Source organism: Canis aureus, chromosome 21, assembly GCF_053574225.1.
Source record: "Canis aureus isolate CA01 chromosome 21, VMU_Caureus_v.1.0, whole genome shotgun sequence".
NCBI classification, from domain to species: Eukaryota; Metazoa; Chordata; class Mammalia; order Carnivora; family Canidae; genus Canis; species Canis aureus.
Genome location: NC_135631.1, coordinates 2,793,546 through 2,801,179, shown reverse-complemented (window position 1 = coordinate 2,801,179; position 7,634 = coordinate 2,793,546).

Below are 7,634 nucleotides of genomic sequence, written 5' to 3'. Positions count from 1 at the left end.
AAAAAAAAAAGAGAGATCGGCGTGCAACCTCTGTTTACCGGAGGGTGGGCAGCGCTGCGGACCTGAGCCCTCTGGTGGCCTGCACGGTCCTCACTGCAGTCGGCCCCGGCAGACCAGTGTGACCCCGTGCACCCATCCCCGCGGGAGCTGTGTGCGCTGGACGCCCCTGCGCCCTACCCCGGATCCCCAGAGGTGGGGCCGGTCTCCTGAGGGCCTCCCACGTAGGGTCAGGCTTGTAAAAATGAGGCAACCGCTGCCCAAGCCTTAAGCTTCATAGACCTCGTCAGGTTTTGCTCATTATCCCATCTTCAGTGCTCAGTGCACGTGCGCTCAAGCAACAGCGAGTGCCCACCATAGGCTAGGCGCTGCCTTCCCACAGCGAACAGCCGCAAGGAACAGAAAAGGTCCTGCCCACACAGACCCGGTATGCTAAAAGGAGGCAAATAAGAAACTAAATAACTGGGCAGCCCAGGTGGCTCAGTGGTTTGGCGCCGCCTTCAGCCCAGGGCATGACTCTGGAGACCCGGGATCAAGTCCTGCATCAGGCTCCTGGCATGGAGCCTGCTTCTCCCTCTCCCTCTGCCTGTGCCTCTCTCTCTCTCTCTCTCTCTGTGTCTCATGAATAAACAAATAAAATCTTTAAAAAAAAGAAACTAAATAACTAGGTAAAATGTATACTAAGGTAGATGATATCCATTCTATGGAGGAAAATAAAGCAGGGAAAAGGGGATAGGAAAGGTCAGGATTTAGTATTTTCACTAGGATACTCAGGGAAGGCAACATGAGGTAACCCTCGTGTCAAGATCTGAAGGAGCTACAGGAACAAGTCATGGATCCCTGAGGGCATTCTAGGCTGGGGGGTGGGGTACAGCTAGTGACAAAGCACCAAGCAGGAACAAGACTGGAATGTTTGAGGAGCTGCAAGAAGTGCAGTGTGCCTGAAACAGAGTGGGCCAGTGGGTAAAATCAGACAGACAGGCAGAGGATCATTCATAGGGCTTGTACATTTTGTTTGTTTTTTATTTATTCATGATAGAGAGAGAGAGGCAGAGAGAGAAGCAGGCTCCATGCCAGGAGCCCGACGCGGGACTTGATCCCGGGACTCCAGGATTGCGCCCTGGGCCAAAGGGGCACCAGGGATCCCCTTGTTTTGTTTTTTTAAGTAAGCTCTGCCCCCAGCTTGGAGCTTGAACTCAGGACCCTGAGATCAAGAGTCACATGCTCTGCTGACTCTGCCAGCCAGGTGCCCTAGGGCTTGTAGGTTTTGAAATACTTGGGGACTGGGATCCCTGGGTGGCGCAGCGGTTTGGCGCCTGCCTTTGGCCCAGGGCGCGATCCTGGAGACCCGGGATCGAATCCCACATCGGGCTCCCGGTGCATGGAGCCTGCTTCTCCCTCTGCCTGTGTCTCTGCCTCTCTCTCTCTCTCTCTCTCTCTCTCTCTCTGTGTGTGTGTGTGACTATCATAAATAAATAATTAAAAAATTAAAAAAAAAAAAATGAAATACTTGGGGACTAGAGGGGGCTGGGACACCACTGGAGAGTCTGAGTGGAGGAGCCATGCAGTGACTTTTGTTCTCATAGGACCACCTGGCTGCTGGGGTTGGGAAGAGAGTGTAGGGACAAGGTCACAGGAGGGCCTATGCACAGGCCACTGCTCCAATAAAGGCAAGAGCAATGCTTGTACCAGCTGGACAGCAGTGGAGGTAGGGCAAGAAGTCAGGGTCTGGTGTGTATGAAGGTAGAACCAACAGGCCTTGCCAGTAGACCAAATGTGGTGGGGTGTGAGAGAAAGAGAAGAGTAAGATACCTTTCAAGGTTTTTAGCTTGTGCTACTGGAAAAGTGGAGCGGCTTCAATGGAGATGCCGGCAGCTCTGGAGGAAGCAAGATGAGGGCGGGCCTGGGGAAGATCAGGAATTCAGTTTTGACCATGTCGGGTTGGAGATGTCTTTTATATACGTTCACATGAAGATGTGGAGTGATCAGAGTCTGGAACCTAGGGGGAGAGGTCCAGGCAGAAGACACAAACTTCAGCACAGCCAGCGTGTGATGGTGTTTCAAGCTGGACGGACTGCAGAGGAATGTAGGTAGACTGGAATGAATGAATCTTTCAGCCTGCACCCTATTCTGCCGTCAAAAAATTGGCTTGCTAGGGGCACCTCGCTGGCTCTCGGAAAAGCAAGTGACTCTTGATCTCAGGGTCATGAGTTCCAGCCCCACATCGGGTGTGAGATTACTAAAAATAAAACAAGAAAGAAAAGAAAGGAAAGAAGGAAGAAAGAAGGAAAGGACAGAGAGGGTGGGAGGGAGGGAAGAAAAGCTTGCTAGCACTCTGGGGACCAGAAGAGGGAGCTAAGGGTGGTAGGAGGGTGGCCGAGGTGGGAAGAGGGGACGTGTGAACTTGCCCTTGAAGGAGGAAGAGGCAAGGAGATTCCAGGGGGAGGGGACAGTATTTGCAGAGCCAGGGAAGCATGAAGGAGTGGGCAAGGCTGTTTACAGAGGGAGGAGGGGCAAGGCGGGAATCTGGCTCAAACCGTAGAGCAGTCCCCACTGTTTGGGCTTCCCTTGTCTCCTCACCCACTTAGAACTTCAAGGTCAGCTGTTTGGGAGAACAGATACCTGCCATCATGATTGCCTCGTGCCCTGTCTCTCTTCTGCTACTCCTCCCTCTTGGGTCCACCTTCCCCCAGGCTGCTGGAATTTGCGGGACACCTGACAAACCCTGGAAGTGAGCCCAGGAGTGGGGAGGTGACATCTGGGCCCCTGAGAGGCCGGAGAAGGTCCAGTGCCCTGTTCCTGCCCTACATCAGTATCCTTCCCCCCATGATGGGCTCTTCTCTGCTCTGGGCTTCCTTGGCCTCCTGTGGTGATGGAGGAGCCTACTTTGGAGTCAGACCAGCTTGGGTTTATTTATTTATTTTTTAAATTTTTATTTATTTATGATAGTCACAGAGAGAGAGAGAGAGAGAGGCAGAGACACAGGCAGAGGGAGAAGCAGGCTCCATACACCGGGAGCCCGACGTGGGATTTGATCCCTGGTCTCCAGGATCGCGCCCTGGGCCAAAGGCAGGCGCTAAACCACTGCGCCACCCAGGGATCCCCAGCTTGGGTTTAAACTCTCTCTCTCTCTTTTTTTTTTTTTTTTTTAAGATTTTTAAATTTATTCATTAGAGACACAGAGAAAGAGGCAGAGATAGGCAGAGGGAGAAGCAGGCACCTCCAGGGAGGCCTATGCAGACGTCTCTCAGGATCAAGCCCTGAGCCTGAGCCTAAGCCACAGGCTCAACCACTGAGCCACACAGGTGTCCCCAAACTCTCTCTTGACTACTTAGGAGATTTGTGACTTAGGCAAAGCGCCTCAAGTTTCAGAGACTCAGTTTCCGTATTTCTATAGTGAGACTACCCACAGCAATTATTTCCCTCAAGGCATCATCTTCTCCCAGACAGGTTGGGAGAATTACTTGAGATAAAATGATCTGGGATGCAGGCAGGCACCTGGCATGGCCTGGGGCAGGAAAGGAATTCCCTCCCAAGTACAAAAGTTCATCACCCCGCCCCACCCCATCTCTCCCTGCCAAATCTCTGCCCGTTTAGACCAGGATGTCTACACTGCCTCATTAGCCACTCCCAGGCAACTTTCCTGCTCTCCTCTCACACCCTTCTGGACAGGGACACTGCTCCTCTCTCCCAGGCCTTGTACCCCTCCAGCCTGCTTCCTGGACCCTCCCTCCTCCAGCTCCTCCCAAGACTCCCACTCCCCTAAACACTGTGCTTTGTCCTCCCCTGGCTCTACAGCCCTCAACTGCTCCCAGCTAGTCATTCATTCATCTGCCCAGTGGAGTCATGGAGGCTGCAGGTGTTCTGTGTTGTCTTCTGTACCGGGGAAGAGTCTTGGGAGATAGGAGTGTCACAGCACAGCTGGTGAGAGGTAGAATTGATATAGTGTCATCACCTGGCAGAGGAGAGTCCCTGGATTTCCCAACAATCTGAATGTGTGCACACCTGGGTGGCTCAGCGGTTGAGCGTCTCCCTTCAGCTCAGGGTGTGATTCTGGAGTCTTGGTATCCCTGTGGGGAGCTTGCTTCTTCCTGCCTCTCACTCTGTGTCTCATGAATAAATACATAAAATCTTAAAAAAAAAAAAAAAAGAATTGGACTGTGCCCCCACCTTCCCCTTCCTGCCACCTGGGGAGCTGAGCCTCCTCCAGGGCCAGACCTCTCTGGGCCTCATCCTCTCAAAGACCCTCCCTTCACTCCTCCCTCTCTCCCCTGGCCTTCCTCAACCCAGCTCTGTCCTGCTTTCAGGCCTCTCTTCCTACTCAAAAACTTTTGGGAAAACTGGCCTACCTTATCTCCACCTTCTTGCTTCTTATGCTGCTCACTCAAGGCTATTCATTAGAAGGCAGGCTTCTATTCCTGGCACCCCAGAGAAGCTTCTCCCTGATTTCCAGCAGTTTTCCAATGGACAGGACTTGGTCCTCATCTTTCTGGACCTCTCTACAACATCTGGCCTGTTATTCACTCCTTCTTCCTTGAAACACGGTTCTTTCCTTGGCCTTGGTGGTACCATGCGTCCCCCTTTCCCTAAAATGACATCTGGTCAGGCCAGTGAAGCACTGAGGTCCCAGCCTGCATTAGGGGTTGGGGGCTACATGTTTGGCCCCTGCCCACCTGGCCAGGGCTCTTTCTCCATGCCAAGAATTTGGCCCTGCTGTTCTCTTCACCAGAAATCCTCTTTGGTCTTCCTCACTGGGGTCGCAGCTTAGATAGTAGAAGCCTTCTTTTACTCTCACTGACACAGCCTGGGTACACTTCCTTGGGGGGCTCCCCATGCCTGTTCTTCGCATAGCTTCTAGCCTACTCACTATAACCATGTCTCCCATGAGACCGGGGGCCTTCTGTAGCTGGAAGCTGTGGTTCTCTCTTCCACTGCCATTATGGTGGCCAAACACAATATGTGGGATACACTTAAACTCACTATCTGAAATTCAGATTTCCCTCGGTGTCCCATATATTGTTTTTAAAGATTTTTATTATTTTTATTTGAGAGAGGGAGAGTACATTAGCAAGAGAGAGACCAGAAGCAAAGGCAGAGGGAGAGGGAGAAGCAGACTCCCCACTGAGCCGGGAGCCCGATGCAGGGCTTGATCCCAGGACTCTGGGATCATGACCTGAGCTGAAGGCAAATGCCCAACCAACTGAGCCACCAGGTACCCCAGGTGTCCTATATGTTCTGTCTTCATCCCACTCCCCATTCCCCTCCCTTTTTTTTTAAGGCTTTATTTATTTATTCATGAGAGACACACAGAGAGGGAGAGAGGCAGAGACGCAGGCAGAGGGAGAAGCAGGCTTCATGCAGGGAGCCCGATGCGGGACTCGATCCCGGGACTCCAGGATCACACCCTGAGCCAAAGGCAGACACTTAACCACTGAGCCACCCAGGTGTCCCCCACTCCCGTATTTTTGTATACTACAATTTGGCAACCCTAGCTGCTGTACCCCTGGAGCCCAGCTTGGTGCCTGACATGGAGTAAGTACTCCATAAATGTTAGCTGAAGGAATATGGTAGCAGTGATGGTGGTGGACGCAGGTGCTTAGGGGTACAAAGAGAAGGTAGCAGGCTCCCTAGAGCTGATGCTTGAGCAAAAGCGGATGGACACAGTAGGGTCATGGCATTAACCAGCCCCTCCACAAAGATGCTTCCTTTAATGGGTTGAGTAGTGTCTGTGCCCCCAAAGATATGTTTAATTCCCACCCCTGGTACCTGTGCATATGACCTTATTTGGAAATAGGGTCTTTGCAGATGTAATTAGGTCAGGGACCTCAGAATGAGGTCATCCTGGATTTAGGGTTCGCTCTAAATCCAATGACTGGTATCCTTCTATGAGAAAGGAGAGAGCTTTGAGACACACACAAGGAAGGTGGCCATATGAAGACAGTTAGGCAGAGATCAGAGTGATGAGCAGCTACAAGCCAAGGAGGACTGGCCAGGATTTCCAGGAGCCATCATGGAAAGGATTCTCTCACAGAACCTCTAAAAGGAATCAACCCTGCCAACACCTTTGTTTTTGGACTTCTGGCCTCCAGAACAGTGAGAAAATTAATTGCTATTGTTTTAAGCCATCCAGTTTGGGGTATTTGTTAGAACAGTCCTGGAAAACTAATATGCTCCTTAGGCTCCATCCTTCCCAAGCTTCATCTGTCAGACTTTTCATGACTCTTGCCCCCAGAACCCTCTACAGTATCGGGCTCTTGTCCAGCCTATGGCAGCCAGCTAGCAAAATGGCCCCAGTGACCCTTACCTCCTGGCCTTCATGCTTTATCCAGTCCTCTCCCACACTGACTAGTGCTGACTTATGTGATGATAAAATACTGTAGGAGTGAGGGTGTGGGATTCCCAAGACTAGGTGATAAAACTTGAGACCAAACTTCTGCCTGAGTCTCTGGGGTTTCTCCCTCAGGGCAGGGATGGAGGTGGAGGGGTGGGAGAGGGTGATGGGGGTGGGAAGCCAGCTGCCATGCTTTCAGAATGCACAAACAGGACCATGTTCATGTCCCTTTGCTGAAGAACTGAGGTTTTTCACCAACAGTTGGCCCCAACTTGCTAACCAAGTGAGTGAGCCACTTTGGAAGATGATTGTCCCACACTAGTCAAGACTTCAGATGACTGAAGCTCCAGCCAACATCTTGATGGTAACCCCATGGAAGACCCCAAGGCAGAATCACCCAATGAAATCACTCCTGAGATTCTGACTCACAGGAGCTTTGGTGTTCTTTATGTTTACACGGCATTCTCCTCATATGGCTTTTTGTGTCCTAATGTCCCCTTCTTATTATCTTTTTAAGATTTTATTTATTTATTTGACAGAGAGAGAGAGAGAGAGAGAGAGAGCGCGCGCGCATGTGCACAAGCAGGAGTAGCTGCAGGCAGAGGGAGAAGCAGACTCCCCACTGAGCCGGGAACCTGATGTGGGGCTCCATCCCAGGACCTTGGGATCATGACCTGGGCCAAAGGCAGGTAGTTCACCAACTGAGCCACCCAGGGGCCCCAAATGTCCCTTTTTTTTTTTTTCCAAAGGACATCAGTCATATTGAACTAAGACCTACCCTGATGATTGCACTTTACTTTGGTTGCCTCTGGAAAGACCCTATCTTCTAAATAAGATCCCTTTCTGAGTTTCTAAGGGTTAGGACTTCGACATATGAATTTTTGGGAAGGCACACTTCAGCCTATAACACCCCAGGACCCTGTATTTAGGGCCAAGGTCTTTCTGCTCATAATTCACTCTGTTTCCTGGCATCTTTCCTTCTCTTTGCCTCCCCCCACCCACTTTGTGCTCAAAGCAGACATTACTAATCCCTCTTGGCATCCTTTCTGCTGAAGCAAAGTGCAGACTCAGAGTCCCCTTATCAGCAATCTGCAGGTGGCCTGCCCACCAGTACAGACTTCGTGGAGGAGGAGACAATGGCTAATAAACACTGGTTGAATGAATGACTGGGTACATCTAACTACAACAGTTCATAAGCCACTGTTCATTTGCCTTTCCAGGTTCTCTGTCCCTGCAGAATCACCATTGGGCCCCAGGAGCCTATTTTCCATCAGGATCCCAGCCCTTTTTGGTGGTCCTCATATTA